The sequence below is a fragment of the Ornithorhynchus anatinus genome, chromosome 14 (genome assembly GCF_004115215.2).
Source record: "Ornithorhynchus anatinus isolate Pmale09 chromosome 14, mOrnAna1.pri.v4, whole genome shotgun sequence".
Taxonomy (NCBI): domain Eukaryota; kingdom Metazoa; phylum Chordata; class Mammalia; order Monotremata; family Ornithorhynchidae; genus Ornithorhynchus; species Ornithorhynchus anatinus.
The window spans coordinates 35,634,178-35,659,078 of NC_041741.1; the positions used below are offsets into that span (position 1 = coordinate 35,634,178).

The 24,901-nt window shown below is 44.3% G+C and overlaps 2 long non-coding RNA genes across 2 annotated transcripts; one reads left to right on the forward strand and one right to left on the reverse strand.

Annotated features, from left to right (window-relative positions):
* LOC103170781 lies at positions 1-23,025 on the reverse strand. The gene is made up of 4 exons (XR_486394.2): positions 22,881-23,025; positions 20,897-21,016; positions 2,924-3,061; positions 1-213 (listed from the first exon to the last, which is right to left on the reverse strand). It is a non-coding gene; the product is annotated as an uncharacterized LOC103170781 (long non-coding RNA).
* On the forward strand, positions 18,703-21,721 carry LOC114816694. Its single transcript, XR_003764504.1, has 2 exons — positions 18,703-18,886; positions 20,913-21,721. It is a non-coding gene; the product is annotated as an uncharacterized LOC114816694 (long non-coding RNA).
* Positions 23,026-24,901: the final 1,876 nt, after the last annotated feature.

Below are 24,901 nucleotides of genomic sequence, written 5' to 3' on the forward strand. Positions count from 1 at the left end.
CTGACTATGGTAGTGTTTTTTCCACTTCAGTGAAAATTTTGTCCAATTAGGTTTCTTTTTAGCCTTTTTCCTGCTTTTATAAAATAGCTTTTTAGCAGACCAACACTTACTGGACATGGCTTCACACATCCAAACGCCTCTCTCGTCAAGATTTTCGAACATGTTTCTCCACTGCACTTAATGAATGGTTCTCCTTCGGCTGTACGTTTACTTCTATATGAACAGGAGATGATTAAGCAGTTAGGCAAATACTTTCGTGATGACTGTAAACTCATTGTGGGCAGGGAACGTGTTTACCAGTTTGGTTGTATTGTACTCTCCCAAAGGTTTAGTACAGAATTCTAGTTTGTGAGCCTGTTGTGGGAAGGGATTGTCTCTCTTTGTCGCTGAATTGTGCTTTCTAAGAATTTAGTACAGTGCTCTGCACACAGGAAGCGCTCAATAAATGCTATTGAATGAATACAGTGCTTTGCATGCAGTAAGCACTTAATAAATACTTTTGATTGATTGATTGAATGAACTAGGATGGTGCAAAAAAACTTTGTCCAGAAAGCAGGACAAACTCCAGGCCACTACTTATGTTGGAGTTCCTCTGGACACAGTTGCATCCACCCCAATTCAGCCACCTCCACATTGAAGAAACCAAACTGCAGTGTACTGAACAGAGGTGTTATTTGGGCTAAGGGGCACCAGGGCAAAAGATTATTTTTCTTATGAGACATAGTATGGGCATCTTGCATGTTTAATAACAGGCAGGGCCTATTAGATGTCACAGCTCATTTGAAAAACTTCACCTATGTATGTCTATTGATAACATCTTGGTATAAGCTGGCATCACCTAAGGCCAAATATTCAAACTCTGGCCAGATTTAAATAACCTCGGTTCCATTCAACAGTAAACGGCTTGACTTTTAACCTAAGCCCAATTGTAACATCATTGGAAACAAAGGTAATTTCTTATAACGTTATTTTACCCAAGTGGAATCTTGCTGGTTGCAATGCTAAGAAAATGCTATGAAGCAGCACGGCCTAGTGGATAGAGCACAGGCCTGGGGGTCAGGAGGACCTGGGTTCTAATCCCAGCTCTGCCATTTATCTCCAGGGTGACCAGGGCAAATCACTTAACTTTTCTGTGCTTCAGTTCCCTCATTTGTAAAATGGGGATTTAGACTTTGAGCCCCATGTGGAACAGGGACTGTGTCCAACCTGATTACCTTGTACCTAACCCAGCACTTAAACCAGTGCTTCATACACAGTGCTTAACAAATGCCTTTTTAAAAAAGTCCTTTTCCTCAGCCATTTTGATTCATTGCTGTGTGAGCCATCTTGGTCAGTCCAGAACACAACCCACCATCTTCAGCTTCAGGCATGGGGTGTCATATCTGACACTTTCCTCTCATCTTCCCTCTTCTTGTCCCGCTGCCAAGGGTGGCAATAGTAGGAACGATGCTAATTAGACATTTAGAGTATTCCGAGCTCTCTATTGAGTTTGGAGGGAAAAGTGGTATTGATTCAGACACAATCCCTTTCCCCCAAGAAGCTTGTAATGTAGAGGAGAGCGCATGCCTCTGCAGCATGACCTAGTGGAAAGAGTATGGGCCTGGGAGCCACAGGACCTGGGTTCAAATCCTAGCTCCACCACTTGCCAGCTGTGTGACCTTAGGCAAGTCACTGAACTTCTCTGTATCTAAAATGGAGATTAGACAGTAAGCCTCATGGGGGACAGAGACCGTGTCCAACGTGATTTACCCAGCACTTAGAACAGTGTTTGACACAAAATCAGTGCTTAACAAAATCCATTAAAAAATAAATAGGAATGATTTCCAGCTCTGCTTAGGAACAGTATTATTTTAGCCCAAAGTATCTCCTAAAAGTAATTAGGTATCCTGCTTAGGCAGGATGATCATGAATTTAAGTGTCCCAGTCTACCACCAGACAGATCTCTTGTGGAAATGCCTAAAGCCCGACTTTTGACTGGCTACTTCCTGAGCCGTTCCCTGGAAATTTACAGCATGGCTTCACTGACATAATTCCATCTAGGCTAGAAATCTCCAGCAGGGCTCTCGATGGCTTAGCCTGTTTCTTTGGAATGAACAGCAGCGGCTACTTCACCTGCTGCTTGTTGCCATAGCGGAAGCAGGGGCAAAGGAACCTTGGCAATGAGTTGGTGGGGGGTGGGGTGGGAAATGTGTCTGTGTGTGTGTATCATCCTGCCCCTTCTAACCCTGCCTTCCTTTATAATTTTCGTCTTCTCAACTGCCACCCTGTCCCATCTTTATCTTTTTCTCTCCTTCCCTGTCTCCCCATCTCTTTCCCTCTTTTTTTTAAAGGGATTTGTTAAGTGCTTACTATGTGCCAGGCACTGAACTAAGTGCTGAGGTAGATACAAGACAGATTGGACACAGTCTATGCCTCATTTGGAGTTCACAATCAATCCCCATTTTGCAGATGAAGTAATGAGGCACAGAGATGTGAAGTGACTTGCCTAAGGTCACCCAGCAGACAAGCGGCAGAGCCGGGATTGAAACCTAAGTCCTTTTATCCGTTAGGCCGTGCTGCTTGGCCTTTGAGTCTCCTACACACAGGATGGCCAGGATGGCCAAATCCTATCCAGAGGGGACCTAAATTCTTTTCTAGATTCTAATACTCATTCCCTATCTTTTGAAGGCTGTTTGTTCCATTCTGAAAATATTTTGCAAATGTACCTACTAAAATTCATCTTCTCAATTTCTGACTATTGTATTCTTCTGTATAATTGATTATGCACTGATTGAATCATTTTATTAATCTCAAATATGAATAGGAGGAACCTAAAACAAACAAACAAAATACCCTCCCAGAGAAGAGACCTGGGAAAGTAAGGTGAGCATTTTCACCGATGAAAAAACATTGAGTAATCCGGATGGGGATAAGCAAATCTTACTTTACAGCAGATGTGGGCGTTTCTCTCCCTCACCCTGGAAGCAGGTTCAGTGAGCCAGTTTTGCAATTTGCTGGTATGTGTATCGGCTTGCCAAGGTGGCCATTCTGCAAATTTCTTCTAAGGAAACACCTGTTCTTCCTGTGAATGAAAAAATCTTGCTCTCATTGAAAGGGCCTGAATACCATGGAAAGGGTTCACTCCCTCTGGGCTCCTGAAATGCAGGTCTGCATCTCACTCCCAATAGTCTCCTCCGGGCACTCTCACCTATGTAATCTGGGGGGAGAGAAAATAAATATTGCAGTGGCTCTCAAACTTTCCTCCAGGCTGTAAACTCGTTGTGAGCAGGGAATGTGTCTATTGTTATACTGTATTCTCCCAAATGCTGTGCATCCAGTAAGTGCTCCGATTGACTGGCTGACTTTTAAAATTTACTTTTATTGTTTTACCATGTTAACTCATGGGTGGGAGAGGCATCTCACCGGGACTTAAACTGGAGCTCAGGAGTTTCCATCTGTGGCTCACCCCACAGTGGGGAGGGGGAAGAGGTGTATAAGGTTATGCCAGGAAGATGGCTCTCATGACATCACATGCAGCGTTATGTCATGGCATAATGACATTATGTAATGACATCCCTGGAACCAATGGGAGGCTTAATCTGGCAATGCTTTCTAAAAAACAACTATTGAGTGCAATGCATGGTACTAAATGCTTGGGACAGTATATCAGAAACACAAGATACTCCTTTGCCCACAGTGAGCTTAACATCTTATTGAGAAAAAGCAAGAGCCTGCTGCAAAGTGAGTATTTCAGTTTTGGCTCTGCAGGCTCGTACTCTTTCTGCTTGGTCACTCTGCTTCTCTTGCTCTGTGAGTCTTTCCCTTCCCTCCCCATCTACACTGCAAGCTCCTTGCAAGGGATCGTGACTGAATCAATGCCACCATTTTTGGTCCATATTTACTTAGTACAGTGCTCTGAATATTAACAATTATAACAATAATAATCATGGTATTTGTTAAGCGCTTACTCTGCACCAGGCACTGTTCTAAGCACTGGCTAGAAACAAGATAATTGGGTTGGACACAGTCCCCTGTCCCACATGGGGCTCACAATCTTAATCCCCAATTTACAGATGAGGGAACTGAGGCACAGAGACGTTAAGTGGCTTGCCCAAGGTCACACAGCAGGCAAGTGGCGGAAGCACGATTAGAACCTGTCCTTCTGACTCCCAGGCCCGGGCTCTATCCCCTAGGCCTTGGGGGCCTGGATCACAGAACGCTTAACTCGGTGGGTTTTTTGTTTTTTTTTTTTACTTTTAAACTGTCTAAATGTAGGTAAGAAGTTAGAAAGCCAGAAATTGCTACTCTCTTAATGGTGCTTAAGAGTCCTTTGTAAAGGAACCCTACAATCTGGGCCAGTCTTAGAAGGCACTCATCCCCTTCTTCAAACTCAATCACACTTGGCATAAAATGTCAGGTGCTTTGGGAAGTTTCATCCAGTTGTTGGAGAGGGCAAGTGTCTCTCTGCATCCAGCTGGAAGTTGAATGCAAGGGGAAACTGACTAAGGTGGTAAGCAGTTTCCCCTTTCACCAACACTTATCAAGGATGCTAGTCAGTTTCCTTTTGCAACCTGCTTCCAGCTTGCTACAGGCAGGAAACAGCCAAATCCTACCCAATTTCCTCCTGCAAAATCAACACAGAGTGGAAAGGCAGAAAAAAAGGCCCTATTATTCCTCAATTTCCTTTTGCAGACACCCAGCAGGCCTTGGGCTTCTCCCCTGATCTTCTCCTTCCTTAACCACGCCTCTCCTCTCCTACGGTTCTGCCTTCCAAGCAAGATCAAGATCCGGAGCTGGATGAAATAAACAGAGCCTAATAATTTCTTCAACAAAAGTTGAGGCACGTTGATGGGAACGCTTGAATTTTGGCTTGCTGGTCATCCCAAACTTTCTGTTTTCTACATTCTGAATCCTTTTCCTTGCAGCAAACACAAGCGTTTGGCTCTATTCTTAGTGCCTAGCTGTTTCCATGGGGAATTTGTCTGCAGAAGCTAACAGGAAAACAGAGCTGTTTAATGAATTATGGGGCCTATTGTTTAAAGTAACTGCTCAAAGAATGCAACAGTTTGGGGGAAAAACATTGAATTGGCATTCAGATAATACTGGATGAAGATATATTAATTTAGCAGCTGGACTGTTTCTTTACTCATCTTATTTTCTATCCTTTGATCTGCTTTAATTTTCCTTGGACAATTGCCTTAATTTCTGAATTTCATAGGCATTATTTTAACTGCAGGCCAGCAAATTGCTGATGAATATCTGTGTGAGATGTGATGTTATTTTGTCCAAATTCCAGAAGAACATATGCCAAGTCGGTGACAAAGATTGTGGGCTGTGATTGCCGCCAAAGTCATAAATAGTGTTTGGGAGATGGGACTAGAAAGGGACTGGCTTTTGTCATGTGAAGAGCTCTTGAACGTGATGATTGAGCCCACAGGAGGGTGAGAGGGGCAAGCTGTTGTGCACCAAGGGAACAAACCTCCAAGCTCAGTCTTTTGGGCAGGACCAGCGGTGGAGCCAAAATGGTGGCTTCATCATTTGTCCCCACTGGCAGGACGAGGAGGAGAAGGAGGAGAAGGAGAAGAACAAGAAGGAGAAAAAAGATGCTGATGCTTCTATTGCTGCTTTCCTGGTCCTCCCTGGGACCTGTTCCTCTCATCCCTACAGCGAAGCCCTAATAATAATACCTAATAATAGTAATGATAATGATAATATTTAAGTGCTTACTATGTGCCAAGCACTGTACTAAGTGCTGGGGTACATACAAGATAATCAGATCCCACATGGGGCTCCCAGTCTAAGTAGAAGAGAGAACAGGTATCGGATACCCATTTTGCAGACGAGGGAACTGAGGACCAGAAGTTAAGTGCTTTGCCCAAGGTCACCCAGAAGTGGCAGAACCGGTATTAGAACCCAGGTCCTCCGACTCTTTCCACTAGGCCACGCTGCTTCTCAATTCGTCCAGTAAGACTAGTGGATGGCCTGGGAGTCAGAGTTCCAGAGCCGCTGCAACGCTGGCAAGTATCGACACTTTTGAGCGGTGACCCCCGGCTATGACGACGGAGCTGGGTTGCCTCTGGGTCCGGAACAACCGTGGCAACAGCCGGTGGGTCTGATGAAACCTGAGCAGAGCGCCGCCCCCAGTCCCAACTCTGGTGGACCCCCAGACTGCCTGGGCAGAGCGAGTGAGGGTGAGGCAGGAGAGTGGCTCTTCATGGGGCTTGGGGTGGGTGTGAAAGAAATGGCGCCACTCAGCCACCGCTGCGGGCCTGAAAGAAAAGCAGCAGTGGAGAAGGTAAAGACGGAGGAATAGCAGCATTGGTTAAGTGGCTGGTTTTGTACCAGAAAGTCCGGTTTTATCAGGACCCGCCTCGTTGTGGTTTGCATTCTGAGGCAAGAGGAGCCGCCTCACCGTGTGATTTGGTAACGTCATGGGGCAGTGTGACATTCATCACATTGGGCCAGCCGTGTGGCAAGGCAGGGAGCAGTCTCTAGGGCCCCTGCCAGTTCACTTGGGCACTTGCTCTGGATCTGGCTGCCTGCTGGGTGTGGCAGGATGGGGTAGGTACTAGGCCTGAGGCAAAGGGGAGCGGGGGTGGGCCCGGCAGTGAAAGTACGAGGGAGCTTGGTCGCAGCCCACTTCCCCCCGCTCCCCGCAACACAGCATGACTGAGCTTCCTGCTGCACTCACCAGTTACTGAGCTGTGGGAGAGAGCGAGGGAGGTACCAGCTGACCCGTTCTGAAAAAAAACCCTTTTGTGGGGGCAGGAAAAGCTTCTTAGCTAGGGGATGGATCAGTGGCCAGACCTCCTCCTCTCCCCCTCAGCAGGGTTGAATGCTCCTGACTCCTCCTCCTCCACAGGGCTGCAAGGTAGCAGTCACCGTCTCCCTCCAGGTGCTCTGCAGAACACCCCAGCTGGACCTCGTCAGCCCATTCACCCCCCTGCCTCCCTGACTCACTGAGGGGACTCGAAAACTGCCCAGCTCCAACCCCGGCCCCTGCCCCGGCCCTACAGTGCAACATTTCCCAGCCCGGGAAGTGGGAGGGGGGCTGAATGGAGAGAAATAATAAATCCATAAACATATAAAAATAAATCAACCTTGGCAGAGACTTTCTCTCATGGGCCAGTGTGAGGACATACGTTAGGGGAGGAAGAGGAAGAGTGGCTCCTTTGGCCTGAATTTTGGGGCAGAAAGGGCAGGAATGTTTCAGGAGAGGGTGCGGGAGTGGAAGCCGATCACCACACTGTGCAGCATCAGGAGGAGCGGGGGTCGGCGGAGACTCTGCACACGTGTGGTGGTCATCTTGATAAAGCAGTCTCTGTGAAGTGAAGCGGTGGCCATCTTGTCTATTGTCTCTCCTGCTGGGCGCCTCCCTGAGGAAATGGATGACCTCAATTACCCTCTGAAGCCGGGCCTGGTTTTCAAACCAAATATCCGGTGTCCAGTTAGCCTGTCCCCCGTCCGGTCCAGTTCCCTGTCTTAGCACATGGTCGGCTATTTATCGGACTGCTGTTTTAGGCGGTGGTGGTGTCAGACTCCTGCCTATAGGAGTCGGCTGACAGCAGCCCATACATCTCTCTGTGCTGCTACTCCACCCTCTATATTGCTCCAGGCCCTCTGCTGCTGCTCCTTGAACTGCTGAAGGGCAGCTAAAGTCTATGCTCCATGGGCGTTGGAGGCAGGAGTTCCTGTTTGAAAAACCCTCCACCTAATTAATCCTCTGTGTACCCTGGGTGCAACAGAGTTGGTCACTGAAGCGGCGAACACTATTAGTTGTGATAGTGTTTATTAAGAGCTGGGAAAGAGTACATAAATGGAAATTATACACAGTCCTTGTCCCTTGGGAACTCATAATCTGAAAGAGGGCTCACAGTGCACACACCCTCTTCCGTATAGATGCTTTTCATTTGTGCTTTCAGTTATTTACTTGGATTACTCTATTTGTAAACATTTTTACGCCAGTCTCACCCATTAGATTATACTCCCATGTGGGCAGGGAACATTTCACTGGTCTGTTTGGTACTCACCAAGCCTTTAGCATAGTGCTGCGCATCCAGTCAGCGTAGGTGTTATTCCAGGGAATAGCTGGGAGACCAGCTTTCTTAGGAAAAATGGGGAAAAGGGTAATGCTTCATTTTATAAACTGAAAGTCCAATATAATCACAATCCGAGTTGGCAGGAATTACTATGACAGATTTTCAGACCTCTAACTTGCTTTAATTTGTACAATTTGAACCATAACATTAATGTGGGAGAGGTTTGGTTTTTGTTTTGTTTTTTTTTTAAATATTATCAGCTAAGCTTAAGCACTTTGTTTTTGAATGGTAGCACATCTTTTAAATTGAGAGAATTCGTGAGCCACTAGAACAGAGTGTGACAGCCCAGAGTGCTTAGCAACAGAGCGAGCGTGGGCTGTAATGAAGGCAAGTGTGTGGAACCTGATGACATTACAAAGGCAGCTTGGAAGGGGTGGCTTTTATTTGGCAGAAATGTTTTTGAAGGTGTTTTGAAGAGCATGAGTTGGCTAAGGGCTGACGTCTATTTCCCTGGTCGTAGGGGGTTAAGAGTCCTTGTCTGCCCATAGCATGCATTGTATCTACTAACATGGTAATACAAGGGAGAGACTTTTTATTCGCGTAAGGCAGCCAGCACTATTGTGAATCCCCTTTAGCCATCTCAGTCAGACATGAGCCTCACTTGTAAATTGTACTGTCACTGATGTCTTCTTGCTGTATGAAGTAGAACCCACTTGCTCTGTCTCTTTTCTCCCTCCCATCCTTTGTCCATTTCCCTCTCCCTCTTTCTAATGACAGTAATGAAAGAGGGTTCATTCTTATCTGCCAGGCACTGTTCTAAAGCTGAGGGTAGATAGAAGAAAACAGTCCTTGTCCCACATGGGGTTCACAGTCTCAACCCCCATTTTACAGATGTGGCACAGAGAAGTGAATGACTTGCCCAAGGCCACTCAGCAGACAAATGACAGAACTGGGATTAGAACTGAGGTAACTTCTGACACCCAGGTCCATGCTCTATCCTCTAGGCCATGATGCTTCTCTCTTCCTTCCTTGTCTTTTCCCCCTCTCTTCTTTTCCCTCTCTTTCTTTCTAAATACCCACACCTAGAATCTAATTAGTTCATCTTATTCTTATGGGAAACATTAAGCGTCACAAACAGCCCCTTCAAATTCGTCCCTCCCGCATTGAGTGGAAGCTACACAGTTGAATTCTAATCTGGGCTCAGCCACTTGTCTGCTCTGTGAATTTGGGAAGTCACTTCACTTCTCTGTGCCTCAGTTGTCTCATCTGTAACCTGGGTATTAAGCCTGTGAGCCCCATGTGGAATATGGGTTGGGTCTAATCTGATTAGTTTGTATCTACTCCAGCCCTTAGTATAGTGCCTAGCACATAGTAAGCACTTACCAAATTCCACAAAAAGATGCTAATGCAGAGCATTTGTCTTAGAGAGGTCAGAGTGCGTATAAAAGCAGAGAGTTTGTGAATACCTGGGAGTTTTTCAATGGTGCTGCCCCAGTAGGGAATTTATCCGGTTGCTGGAGGGGACACTCTATTGCATCTTCTTATCTACTAAGCTAGACCGTAAGCTCCATACTAACAATAATAATAATGATGATGGTATTTGTTAAGCGCTTTCTATGTGCAAAGCACTGTTCTAAGCTCTGGAGGGGGGGAATACAGGGTGATCGTGTGGGCAGGGAATGTGTCTACCAACTCTATTATTTTGTACACTCCCCAGTTCTTAGGACAGTGTTCTGTATACAGTAAGTGCTCAGTAAATAGGATTGACTGATCGATTGCCTAGCACCTAGTAAGCACTTAACCGTTACCATAAAAAAGAAAAATGAAGTTGAGATCCTGTTCTGCTCACCTGTCTCTTTGCCTGCCTAACCTCCATGTTGCTCATTCTGTGAGCATAACAGTTCAAACACAACAACAAAGGTAACAACTTTTCAAAAATGTGATCTGGAAAAGCAGGATTGAAAAGTAAAAAAAGTACTAATTTTGCCACTTCTTTGTTAACATGTCCTTTTTAGCACAGTCTTTTTATTTCTGTCAGGAGTGTGAGAAATGGGCTGAGAAAAGACTAAATGATGGCAGGGGAGGGAGAGAAAAAAAGGAGAGAGAAAAAATTGCCCTTCGGGGTTAGACAATTATGCTACTCATACTGTTAAGTCTATGGGCCTGGATTCCAATGCAGAACAGTAGGGTTCTCTAGGTTGAAGTAATGAGAAAGTAGCCATCACTGCCTGTGTCGTGGCCAGAACATCCTGCCTCGACCACATTTTTTCCTCCTCTTGCTTCCCGATCCTGATCCACCTCCCTCACCTTTGTCACGCAGATTTTTAAAGTGTGCACTTCTCCTCCAAGAGGCCGTTCCTGACTAAGTCTCTTCCTCTTTCCTCTTCTCCCACTTCCTTATGCATCACCTGATTTGCTCCCTTTATTCACGCCTCCCTCATCCCCAAAGCACTTATGTACATATCTGTAATCTATTTATATTAATGTCTATCTCCTTCTTTAGATTGTAAACTCATTGTGGACAGGGAATGTGTCAGTCGACACTGTCATACTGTATTCTCCCAACTGCTTAGTACAGTGCTGTGCACACAGTAAGCGCTCAATAAATACAATTGATTGATTGATTCTGCCCCAAGGGGTGGATACCAGCAGAAGGACCAGAGGGAGGGTATGGCCTCATCATAAAAAAGATCATGCAACCTGCAGCAGGAAGGCAGCAGGCTTTTTACTTCCACCTCTATGATCTTCCACGGATTTTACCCAGGAAAAGGAGACTTCTGGGAAAGCACAATTAGGCAAACAATCTGGAGACAGTTTGCTTTCCCCTCTGTTAATGGGAAAGTGTCCATCACATACATTGCTTAGTATGGTGCCTGGCACATAGTAAACGCTTAGTAAATACCATTTTAAAAACCTTTAATAATAATAATAATAATAATGTTGGTATTTGTTAAGCGCTTACTATGTGCCGAGCACTGTTCTAAGCGCTGGGGTAGACACAAGGGAATCAGGTTGTCCCCACGTGGGGCTCACAGTCTTAATCCCCATTTTACAGATGAGGTAACTGAGGCACCGAGAAGTTAAGTGACTTGCCCAAAGTCACACAGCTGACAAGTGGCCGAGCCAGGATTTGAACCCATGACCTCTGACTCCAAAGCCCGTGCTCTTTCTACTGAGCCACGCTGCTTCGAATATTGGAGGCAGGGAAATAAATTAATAGTTTTTGTCTACAGAATGAATGCAAATTAATTTAGGGCGAGTGCTATAGTTTTATGCATCTTTTATTAACCAAAATTTTAAATCAAAACTCCAAAATAAACTTCTTTCATGAGAATGGGGAACTTTTCAGGAGCTGAAAATGAGTTTAGGAGCAGTTTCATCAAATGACCTTGTGGAAAGAGCCCGGGCCTGAGAATCAGAAGATTTGGGTTCTAATCCTGACTCTGCCAATTGCTTGCTGTGTGACCTTGGGCAAATCACTTCACTCCTCCTGTTCTCCCTCCTACTTAGACTGTGAGCCTCATGCCAGACAGGGACTGTGTGTCCAAACTAATACACTTGTACCTACCCTAGTGCTTAGAATACCGTTTGCAGTTAGTAAGGGCTTAGCAAATACCATAAAAAAAGAAACCTGCCAGGGAGAAGACATTTTTGTAGCAGTTGCATGTTACTTTGGTGGTTTTTCCTAAAAGACTAAGGATTTAAGGGAATAGCTTTCAGATAAAACTTTCACTAATATATATTAGCTGAAGCAACTATTTGTGATCATCTCTCCTGTCAGGATACTTCAGAAGTACTAGTGTTCCTTATTCAGTTTCTCATGTGAATGGTTATTTGTATTTTCTATGGTAGTTTTTAAATAAGAAATCATCTAAAGTTGTTTTGTATGTTGGACACTATCAGGAGGGGAATCGTTTTTGCAGAGCTTTGTATGGTTCAGCCATACCTGGAAGACAAGGGTAAAAGTAAAATATTCCTTTCGTCATAATGACAAGCAGGAGTTCTAGGAGAAAGTGATGGCGAGAGGCAGAGAGCAGGAAATTCCCATCTCTCTTGTCTTTAAGGAGTCTGGAGTAACTGGCTCTCATGCTCAGTTTTTGCTTATCTTTTGGACAAATGTCATCATTTCACTTTTCAAACATACAACTCCCCCATCCAAACTAAGATTAGGCTATTGTTAAACTTCGGATTGATGGTGGAGCTTGATATCCTAATTAAGCAACTTCTTAGCATTGCTAGGATGACTATGAGCAGCTGTGATGTTTGTTGAGTTCTCCTTATCCATTTTCCTCAATTACGAATACCAGAAAGAAGTAATATTAATGAACAAAGACATGCCACAAGTTATTGTACATGAATCATAACAGTAAAAGCTAAAGCCTGTCATCTCGAAAGTTAAATCTAAATTTTTACCCTTTAAAAAACCCCTAAAATTCTATACACCACAAATAGAAGCAGTATGACCTGGTAATTCCAGCTCTTCCACTTGTCTGCCATGTGACCTTGGGTAAGTCACGTAACTTCTCTGTGCCTCTGATACCTCAACTGTAAAATAGAGATTAAGACTGTGAGCCCCAAGTGGGAAAGGGACTGGGTCCAACCTGATTAGCTTGTACCTACTCCAGCACTTAGTACAGTGTCTGGCACATGGCGCTTAACAAATGTCATAAAAAATACGTCAAAGACAAATTAGACAGTTGAATAATACTATACTCATTTTCACCCTGAGGAACTAATCTGCATATGACCTAGGACTAATAGGTGATGGTATTTAGAGTGTCAACTTTTTTTTACCCAGCATCTCCTGCACACAGAATACAGAATTAGGAACAGACAAAAAGAATGAAAAAAACAGACTATCTTTGTCTCCGACTCTGCCTCTTATCTGCTCCGTGACCCTGGGCAAGTCATTTAACTTCTCTGTGCCTGTTACCTCATCTGTAAAATGGGGATTAAGACTGTGAGCCCCATGTGGGACAACCCGATTACCTTGTGTCTACCTCAGCAGTTAGAACAGTACTTGGCACCTGTCAAGTAAGTGCTTGGCAGTGCTTGGCATATATTAACAAATATAATAATTGTTATTATATTATGAATGAGGAAACTGAGGTGCAGAGAATAATAATAATTGTATTTGTAATAATGATAATAATAGTAAGTGCTTACTATGTGCAAGGCACATAGGGGTGGATATGAGCAAATTGGGTTGGACACAGTCCTTGTGCCATATGAAACTCATGGTCTCAATCCCTATTTTACAGATGAGGTAACTGAGGCATAGAGAAGTGAAGTGACTTGCCCAAGGCCACAGAGCAGACAAGTGGCAGAGGCGGGATTAGAACCCATGATCTTCTGATTCCCAGGCCCGTGCTCTAGCCACTATGCCATGTAATTACAGGTCACACTAGAGGCAAGTGGCAGAGTCAGGATTAGAACCCCAGGTTATTCTTTCTCTCTGCTTTTCCAGGCCCATCTATCAACACTTTACCTTCCATAAACTACGTGTGTTGTGATTTTTCTTTTCTACTTGGGCGTCAGGGCCTCATTGTTATTTTCCTTTTCTGCCTACCAGGTGCCCTGCTGCTCCGGTACCCTCATCCTAATTTCACCCCCATGCTCCAATTGGAAGGATGGTATCTTTGTGGGGATCAACCGGGGAATGCCTCTAAGAGGTGAGATTTTAGGAGGACTTTGAAGGAGAGTAGGAGTGTGGTTAGGAGAAGCTCAATACAGGGGGCATTACAGGGAGAAGGAGAGTATGAGCTATGTGTCAGGCAGCAAGAAAGTAAGAGACTCAAGAGTTGGGAGAAGCAAGTTAATTTTAAAAGCCACTTTGTTCAACCATTCAACTTCCCCAGCATCAACACCAACCTAAGTAGGGAACCTCATACCATCTGGTCTCCCAGCCAGGCAGGAGTTCTGATGTTAACATTTATATGTTCCTTTTTTTTTGGAAGAAAGAAGCATTGTTTGAGCTCCTAAAGAATATTTAATGCGGTGAAAAGTTGAGATAATGACCCTTAAAAGATTTCACAGCAGCGTTTGGTTTTATTAGTGGGTGACTGACCAGCCCACTTAATGTGCATTCCTGAGAGTCTCAAACTCAGGACAAATGAAGTCTTTTATAGGAATAACTCAGAAAACCATAAAGAGAGACAACAGAGAATGAAGATGACTTAGCAGGAAGCATATTACTCGGTAAAATATTAAACAATGTTAAAAGAAAATAAAAGACTGGTCATCAACAACATATGCTTTTATGGGAGTCTACTAAGTACAGGGCATGTGGTCATCTTTCCCTAATGCAGGAGTCCTATGCAATTATGGTCTTTCTGGCTTGAGAAATTGCTTGGTTGTTGACCTTGCCAAGGGAACAGATCTTTTCTGGAATGGGTCAAGCTGTCCTTGGGATACTAGTATAAGGGTAATAGTATCAATCAATAGTCAATCGATAGTATTTATTGAGCTCTTACCATCTGCAAAGCACTATACTAAATGCTAGGAAGACTACAACACGACAATATGACAGACACATTCCTTGCCCACAACGAGCGCTTACTATGGGCAGAGCAGCAGAGAAGCAGCATGGCGTCTTGGATAGAACACAGGCCTGGGAGTCAGAAGGTCATGGGTTCTAATTCCGGCTCATCCCCTTACCGGCTGTGTGACCTTAGGCAAGTCACTTAACTTCTCTGTGCCTCACTTACCTCATCTGTAAAATGGGGATTGAGACTGTGAGCCCCACATGGGACAAGGGACTGTGTCCAACCTAATCTGCTTTTATCTACCCCAGCACTTAGTAAGTATAGTGACTGACACATACTAAGCACTTAAATTATTATTATTATTATTATTGTTAACACTATTCTAAGTGCTGGGTAAGAGTACTCAAGGGGGATTCGGACACAGACCCTGTCCCTTGAGGAACTCACAATCTATGAGTATAGGTGGGAGAGAGGAGTGGAGACAGGCACATCAGGTGCAATAAAGCACTAAAACAACCTAAGAGTCAAAGATAAATACACATTATGCAAAATAAAAACCTAAGTCGGTAGGGTGCTGTGGCTAGAGGAGCAGAATTTCAGACTCCTCGTGATTCAGGGACCATGGATTGTCTGTGGCCACTAGCCATCCTGAGCAGCCCTCATGGTGCAGGTTCTGTTCTCTTTCCCACAGGGATGGTGGATCCGGTCTCCTCGATGGTTCAGAGGGGAGCAGGTGCCACCTCTCAGGGAGGCTGCTTGGCCTTAGCTAGAGCACAGAACATGTTGGGAGCAGCAGCCCCAGGTAGCAGGTAGGGAAAATAGTTTGCTTAGCTGCGGGGGAGGGACGCCAAAAAGGTGCAGAGAAGGGAATCTGCAGTTACTGGATGTTTTATTTGGCCCTGGGGCAAAGGGTCCAAGAGGGCTCAGCAGCTACTTTTCTACACAGCTCTACACATTTAGAGTGTACTGGGGGCAAGGACCTCAGTAGGTGGGCAAGGAGAGCATTTCACTAGCCTGTGGCAGAGGGAGGTCGAGGCAGTGCAGGGAGGTAACACTGCAGTTACCCCAAGTTACACTTGGTGGTGGTGGAGAGGGGTGTTTTCCTTGATACAGCCATAATGTGTTCTCTGGAAACATGGCTGCATCGTGAACGGCCAGTTCATGAAATATTTTTCCCGGAGACTTACATGTTATTAATTGGGTCCATTTCAAAACCTCCAGAAAAGTATGAAATTCCTTTATATGCTGTATGCTGCTCTGTTAAGCGCCACTAAATTATGGTTGAATCTATAAGTAGTTCAAAGCATAACTTTTGCAGGAGGCTCCAAAAGTAGAAGCTTGTTCTGCTGACTATGGTGGAGGCTTTTCAAATTTAGTGACATAATTTGTCCCATTTAGGTTGGAGGATAGCCTTCTTATTTTCATAACCTTGCAACACTCTCCATCAAGGACATCATCAATTACTTTTATAAATTTCATTTGCTGCCTTTAAAATCGATGCAAGATTTTTTTAATTCTCAAATTGTAGATGATGGCAGAGAGACCATGACATTTTCATCTGTGCGACAAGTGATCTTGTAATGATGTCCAGGATTGTCAAGGTGTCAAATGATACAGGTCTGTATTCCTGGATTATATGCATTACCTTGGGGTGGCTGTAACCTGGGGTAACATCAAATCATGATGACTGAATCTCTGTGTTGTATGCACATCAAGAGGTTCCTGCACCCTGGGGCAGAACTGTCAAATCATAATCCTGGTTTTTCCAGGCTATGTGTATCCTGAGATGCTTTAGGTTGAGATGATGGATTGACATGCCTCTATAGTGCCTTTTGGATTCGCCGATTGGTCAGTTCTCCAATCAGTAACCTGATGGACGTAAAGAGTTAGTGAGGGGCAAAAGGGTAGTTAATACATGTCTGGAGTTATAGCAATTTATTAGAAAAGAACCCACACACAAACACGGACAGGTATTTTTAGAAAGATCAAAGTACTTGCTGAGGATCAGCCAAAAAAAAACCCCTAAACATAAATTAATCTTATAAAAGTCATGGGTGTAATGTATTGGTTTGTCAGCAGTAAAAAGTAGGGGAAGAAACGTCAGAATTTTTTAGTTAGTGAGGGGTAAGGATATCAGGCAACTCTCACCGACACTAATTATAAAGTCAGTAGCTATTTACATTGTATAACATTGTCAGGTGTGCGACTGCTACCAACCTCTAACTTTCCTTGATTATAGTAAAAACATTAAAGGAAAACTGTAGTGAAATGTAAAGATACTATAATCAGTACATTTAACTACAGGGAAAATCATAACATTAAGAGCTAAAATTTCTCAAATATCATTTCAAATAAAGCTAGAACCTTCCATTTTGACAGCAGCCAAGTTTGCTTAGGATAAAGCCAGTGTGCAGTGAACAAAGCAAACTAAATCCCTTGTTTCTTACAGATACAAATGGAAAAGATTTGTTTTCACCCTAATGAAAGAGGAGTTTTGCAAGTAGTTCTTTTGACCATCTTTTTTCCAGATGGGTGGCAGTTCCCTGTTGAAGCCTCTGCAGACATGGATTTTGGTCTCTTGTGATATTTGTTCAGTTCTTTACTAAGTGCCCAGCACTGGTCTGTGAGATCAGATCCCTGTGATCCCTCTTGGTTGGTAAGGGAATTTCTTCTGGATTGGTAAGGAAATCTGATAGACTAATGGTCTGGGAATACTGAGTCTCTGTACTGAACCAGCTGCCACACTCTGGTTGGACTCATCTTAATGTCTGTCTCCCCTTCTAGACTGTAAGCTCATTTGGGGCTAGGAACGTGTCTGCTCATTCTGTTGTACTGTGCTCTGCCAAGTGCCCAAATACAGTGCTCTGCACACGGTAAGCACTCAGTAAATATGTTTGATTGATTGATTGACTTTAGGACCTGGCATGCGTCTTCCTAGCACAACAGCAGGGTGGAGTCGGGGTTTAGAATTTACCAAGCCCAAAGTTGCCGTCTTTCAGTAGGGTGGTTAGGGTGACATCATAGCTGGCAGGACAGGTTTGGAGGCAGGATTTAGTGGTATTTGACTCTGAAAATATTCCTTTTGTTTGCCTCAGGCTTTATCCCCAAAAGCTTTTTTTTTTCCACCAGGACTTAGTTTGGTGTAGATAAAAGGTGAAAACAGGGATTTACAAGGTAAACAAACCCCAAAACATTTGATCCACATAATTTTTACCAGGGTAATGATTTTGAATATTGTTCTTTTGTCCCAGTACACAGGAAACCCTCATCATTGGCTTTAAAGCACTCTAACACCTTGCCCCTTCCTAACTCACCTCATTTCTCTGCATCTACAGTCCAGCCCGTACACTTCGTCCCTCTAGTACTAACCTTCTCACTGGGCCTCCATCTCGCCTATCTCCACCACCCGACCCCTAGTCCATGTCCTGCCTCTGGCCTGGGATGCCTTTCCTCCTCAAATCTGACAGAAAATTACTCTCCCATACACCTCCTCCATGAGGCCTTCCCAGACTAAGCCCCCACTTTCTTCTTCTCCTACTCCTTTCTGTGTCTCCCTGAGTTGCTCCCTTTGTTCTTCCCCTCTCTTAGCCTCATAGCACTTACATATAGATCTGTAATTTATTTATTTGTATTGATGTCTTTCTCCCCCCCTCTAGATAGCAAGCTTGTTGAGGGCAGGGAATATGTCTGTCTATTGTTATACTGCATTCTCCCAAGCACTTAGTACAGTACTCTGCACATAGTAAGTGCTCAATAAATACAATAAATAAATGAATTAAAGTGGGTAGGATCTACAGCAGGTTCAAGAATTAGTGTAATCTTAAATTACTTAAAACATGGTTAACTTCATAATTATTCATACAGGAAAAGCTCTTTTAAACTTTTAATTCTAGTTTCACAATTCAAATATTCAAATTTAGTTGATTTTGTGCTACCGTTTATCCATGACTTTTAAATGTGAATGTTTGGCTTTCTATAAGGCCTATTTTCAGGGGGGGAGCTGCCATAACCTAAATTAAATCTCATTTCACCTTTCTTTTCTTTACTGCCTGCTTCTTCATTTCATCTTTCTCCTACTTTCTAAATCCCTTTTTTCCTCATTTGATTATAGAGTAGACAAATCATTCTATCTCCACAACTTCAAAAAGGTGTTTCAGAGTGGATTAATCAAGTGCGATACTCCTATTGTGTTTAGGATCTGCGAGGTGAAATCTCATCCCAAGATCAAAAGTTACCAAGAGTTCAGTGTTGATTGGATCAATGTTTCTGAGTCACACAGTCCTGTTTTTGAGCCGACCCAGGAACCCAGAGTCAGCACCTCTGTAAGACTGACAGACAATGCTCTCTGGACTTGACGGGGGCTATTAGTCCTACAGCCAAAGGGTAAGTCGCTCAGAACTCATGTAGTGTCACTGACAATACAGTGGTTGTTATCACAAAATGTCCCCCAGAGCCACCCGCATGGCATAACACTGGTTCTGGGTGAACAAAGATCTTTGCAAGGAGCTCTGCAGAAACATTACAGATAACCCAAACAGGATTTCAGCATGAAGTGTGAATGGGCAAGCTAATAATAACTGTGGTATAGGTTAAGCGCTTACTTTATGTCAAGCACTGTAGTAAGCACTGGAGAAGCTGCGAGCTAATCAGGTTGGACACATTGTCACACATGGAGCTTACAGTCTGTGAATAGGCTCCAAGCAGCTCTCCTTTATTTTTGACCAAGCTGACAACAAAACACTGCATAGAGTTAGTCTAAGCCACCGAAATTGCTTAGAGGGTAATGACTCGGAGGTAAAAAGAATACCCTCAGCAAACTTGAAGTCTTATAATAGAAATCTGGGTTGTGTCAGGCAAACCCAGTTAAGGGACTTGCACCACAAAGGTTGCGATATCAAAGATGAAAAGATCCAAGGCCATGAAGATGACCACCAAACCAGAGGCTTTTTATGGTATTTGTTAAGCATTTACAATGTGCCATGCGCTGTACTAAGCCCTGGAGCAGATACAAGCTCATGTTCCACATGGGGTTCGTAGTCTTAATCCCTATTTTACAGATTAGGGAATTGAGGCACAGAGAAGTTAAGCGACTTGTCCAAGGTCACCCAGCAGACAAGTGGCAGAGCTGGGATTAGAAGCCAGGTCTTGTTCTTCTGATTCCCAGACTCGTGTTTTATCCACTAGGCCACGTGGCTTCTCAGTGATATCACCAAAGATGTTTACAGGAATATAATTTTTAGCACAGGGTGAAAGTGAGGCGTGAAGACAGCTCCAGCCACTTCACAGTTAAGATGGGGAATCCTGAGAAGTCAGTGACACTTTGAAAGTCTCTGTGTTGAAGCCTGACCGATGTGCAAACTGTGTAAAGACGTGGTACTCCTCCCATTCTGTGAAGTCAGCTCTCCAGTGCTGCTTCGGAACTGTAAGCTCCATGCGGGACAAGGACTGTGTCCAACCTGATTAGCTTGCAGCATGTCCAGTGCTTGATACAGAGTAAGCACTTAACATATGCCACAATTAATATTAGCCTGTGGGGCCTGGGGCTGGCTGCTCTCCCCATATTGGGAGGACTGTGAGCTTGCTGCGGGCAGGGCGTATGTGTGTTTATTTTATATTGTACTCTCAAACGCTTAGTACGGTGCTCTGCACACAGTGAGTGCTCAATAAATATGACTGAATGAGTAAGTGAATGACAATGACAGTGAGGCAGGGGCCACAGCCTCCCTGCCCCTTTTGGTGATGTTCTTTTTTGGCGAAAGGATCCCAGGCTTAGGGGATCGCTCCCTTCTGTGAGGCTCGGCTCCCTTCTGTGAGGCTCGGCTCCTCTTATGGGAGAAAGGAAGAAGAGGAGGCTGGGCACTCAGGCCTAGGGCTGTCCAGAGTGCATTTGGAAGGGCAGGAAAACAACGCTAGTGTTTGATCTCCCGTGAGTCCTGCCACTAGAAAATATCTATTGGCAAGGATTATTTAAGGGTAATAATAATAATAATAATGTTGGTATTTGTTAAGCGCTTACTATGTGCCGAGCACTGTTCTAAGCGCTGGGGTAGACATAGGGGAATCAGGTTGTCCCACGTGGGGCTCACAGTCTTAATCCCCATTTTACAGATGAGGGAACTGAGGCCCAGAGAAGTTAAGTGACTTGCCCACAGTCACACAGCCGACAAGTGGCAGAGCTGGGATTCTAACTCATGAGCCCTGACTCCAAAGCCCGTGCTCTTTCCACTGAGCCACGCTGCTTCCACGCTTTAACTCCTCCTCTCCCTACCCTTTCCTATCACATCAGGCTCCGCGATCCTGGCTAGATGCCTCAGACGCTACTCCAGGAATAGTCCTGAGAGAGAGTTACACTCTGAATGCTGAAAGAATGAAAGACATTTCTGGTTCTCTTACGTTTTGTTTTCTACAGGAAAAGTCGACTGGAGCAGACAAACATGAAGTCCCAATCAGGCAGTCTCCTGGTCAATCGAGACTCACACAGATGAATTCAGTCACATGGTCAAAAGTCCACATCTGCACAAGGAAAAACAGATATTTGCAGCCCGAATCCTGAACAGAACTGATAGTTATTGAAACATTTGCTATTATGCAATTGGGTTTTGTTTTGAGTAAAACCACTTGTTCTGTTTTTGTTTTTAATTGGAGTTGGCTTGGGTCTATGCAGATGGCTCCTGTATAATAATTAAGAAGAGAAAAAAATAGTGAAGTGAACTGCTAGCATCGCACCTTAATACTTTATTATGATCAATGAAAAACCTCAGTTGCTGACTGAATTTCTCCAAACACAAGATACCTCTGATTTATAATACCCCTGAATATCTGAGAGATTGGAAATATAAAAATGACCTCATTCTACACTTCCCTTTTCACACAGAAAATGGGAGACAGAAAGAGAAGGAGACCGAGACAAAATGCCCAACGTGACTGATTGAGTTAATGCTAGCACAACTTTGGTGTTACCTTAAATTTGGTGGCCTCACATGACCTCTCATTTAACCCGCTCCTATTACTGCTTCTGCAAAGACTTCAATTATGCTCTTTTTCCAGCACTTATTCCATGGGTTCTACCTCCTTTATGTATATATGTGAACATATAGTTGTCTTTTGTTTCCGAAGAAGACAGTATTGACAGTGAAATCCACTTTTGAATGTGTGTGGGGTTTAAAAAGATCAATGTCCCTGTCCCTTACTGTGGTGTTAATATATGCAGGGCCTGGAGCTGTTTTCTCTTTTGCCTTCTATCTAGTTATTCATTCATTCAGTCGTATTTAATGCATCGCAGTTAGTGTTCATAAGGAAGTTGTTGGGAAAAGAAAGGAGGAAGTGAAGGGTCCAAGTTGTCAAAGTCTGAGGGCTTTGGCTAGATTGGTATTTTTAAGACAATCCTTTGAGCATTTAAAAATGGTTTAAAAAATCCCTCGTTTTGGTTTGGGAGCTTTAGGTTATCAATCAATGGTATTTATTGAGTGCTTACTTTTTGCAGAGCACTGCACTAAGCTCTTGGGAGAATACTGTAACCCTGGTGTGAGCAGGGACATGTCTACCAAATCTGTTGTACTGTACTCTTCATCTTGGTTTTAAATGTCTAATTCAGAGTAGGATTTATCTTGCCAAGGTATTCACAATGATTAATTTTTCAGTTACTCTGCGGTCATTCATTCCATTCATTCATTCTTGTTTATTTAGTACTTCCTGTACTAGCTCTTGGGAGATTACAATATAACAATATAAACAATATAACAATAAGCAGACACATTCCCTGCCCACAGTGTGCTTACAGTCTAGAGGGCCACCATCATTTCCTCCTTTAATTGGTATGTAAATATTTAAATGCACATTAGCTCAGCTCCCCAAACTAAACCAGCCCCAAGGAATGAAGTCTAAAAAATTAGGTCTTGTGCTTATGAGATTATTAAGAAAAATGGAAAATGGACCCTTCGTCTCTGGTTCTCACTCACTGCCATTAGCTATACCTCTGTGTGGTAGCTACAGTTGTTGAAATTATTCTGGGATGAGAAAACTCATTTTTTTCCCACCATCTGCAAAGCTAAGTGGATTCCTTATTCACAAACTCATCTTTAATCCTGATTAAATACTGCATCAATTTGATGGTATGCCTTTTTTGTGCAGCTTCAGTAAGTCAATGTGATGACACTTTTATATCATCACCACCTTGAATGGCATTTATTGAGTGCCTACCGCGTGCAGGGCACTGTACGAAGCTTTACAGGTTTGTACAGTTCACTGTAATAATCAGGAGAAGGAGCAAGCTTTTGAAATAATATTCAAGAGCAATCCAACCTTCAGGACAGCGAGTACCAGGAATTCCTAAAATACTTAAACTAATTGAATTCTCCAGCCCTGCAGAGACAAGCACCTCTTCACAGCCAGGGACATTCGGAGATCCAGAAGCACGGGCCTTCAGAGATGCAGAGACGGGGACAAGGGGCCGGGGGGCTCAAGCTTCAGACCTCAGGTGCAGAGTGGTGTACAAGGGTGGCAGGATTGACCGCTTGGGAAGCACCTGGCCTACCCTACTCTGATTGCAGCTGCGTTCTGGGCCAACTGGTCCAACCCTATTATTATCATTGTCATTATTAATAATCATACTTATTGGGTACTTGCTGTATGCAAAGCACTGAGCTAAGCACTTGGGAGAGTACAGTATAACATCAGACACGTTCCCTGCCCACCGTTAGCTCACAATTTGGAGGGGGTGACAGACTTTAATATAAATGAATAGATAAATCAGTCAATAAATTACGGGCAAATACAGATATAAACATATGTGCTGGGGGGCTGTGAGCCCATTGTTGGGTAGGGATTGTCTCTATCTGTTGCCGAATTGTACTTTCCAAGCGCTTAGTACAGTGCTCTGCACGCAGTAAGCGCTCAGTAAATATGAATGGATGAATGAAGGGAGGGAGGATGAATGAAGGAACAAGTAGGAGCGGTGCAGAAGGGAGTGGGGGAAGAGAGGAGGGCTCAGTCAGGGAAGGCTTCCTGGAGGAGCTGTGCCTTCAGAAAATAATAATAATAATAATAATAATGGTATTTGTTAAGCACTTACTCTGTGCCAAGCACTGTTCAGATGTGCCCTATAAAAACAGCATGGCCTAGTGAAAGAGAACAGGCCTGGGAGTCAGAAAGACCTGGATCCTAATCCCAGCCCTTCCCGCCCCCGACCTGCTGTGTGAACTTGGGCAAGTCACTTGGCTTCTCTGCCTCAGTTACCTCATCTGTAAAATTAGGATTAAAACTGTAAAGCCCACGTGGGACACGGACCGTGTCTAACCTCATTAGCTTGTATCTACCTCGGCACTTACTACGGCTCCTGGCACAGAGCAAGCACTTAAAAAAAAACCCACACCAACAAAAAAAATCCTAAGGAGGCCTTCTGGGCTCAGGGCAGATGGGGAAGCAGCTTGGCCTAGTGGCAAGACCACGGGCTTGGAAGTCAGAGGACATGGGTTCTAATCCCGGCTCCGGCGCTTGTCTGCCGTGTGACCCTGGGCAAGTCACTCAACTTCTCTGTGCCTCAGTTACTCCGTCTGTAAAATGGAGATGAAGACCGTGAGCCCCACGTGGGACAACCTGGTTACCTCGTGTCTATCCCAGTGCTTAGAACAGTGCTTGCCTCACAGTAAGCGCTTAACAAATAGCATCGTAATTTTGATTATTATTAGTAGAGCTCTCCTAGGTGGGTTGGAGCAGCCTCTCCCTCCCCAGGCTTGAACCTTCTGCATCCTTAGGATTCAGAGGTCATGGGTTCTAAACCCAACTCTGCCACCTGTCAGCCGTGTGACCCTGGGCAAGTCATTTGACTTCTCGGTGCCTCAGTTACCTCATCTGTAAAATGGGGATTAAGACTTTGAGCCTCACGTGGGACAACCTGATTAGCCTGGAACTACTCCAGCGCTTAGAAAAGTGCTTCGCACATAGTAAGTGCTTAACAAATACCAACATTACTATTCCCCCCCCCCCCCATTAGACTATGAGCCCGTCTTTGGGCAGGGATTGTCTCTATCTGTCGCCCGAATTGTACACTCCAAGCACTTAGTACAGTGTTCTGCACATAGCAAGCGCTCAATAAATACTATTGAATGAATGAACGAATATTATTATTATTACTGTTATTATCCTTAGCCTGTCCTGTGTCTCCCCGTCCTCCCGGTGCCAGTGTTGGGGCGGAGCGGGCATTAGGGGAGAGGTTGGGTGGAGGACCCTGAGGATCCGCTGCCGAATTGTACGTTCCAAGCGCTCAGTACAGTGCTCCGCACAGAGAGAAGCAGCGTGGCTCAGTGGAAAGAGCCCGGGCTAGGGAGTCAGAGGTCATGGGTTCCAATCCCGGCTCTGCCACTTGTCAGCTCTGTGCCTCAGTGACCTCATCTGTAAAAT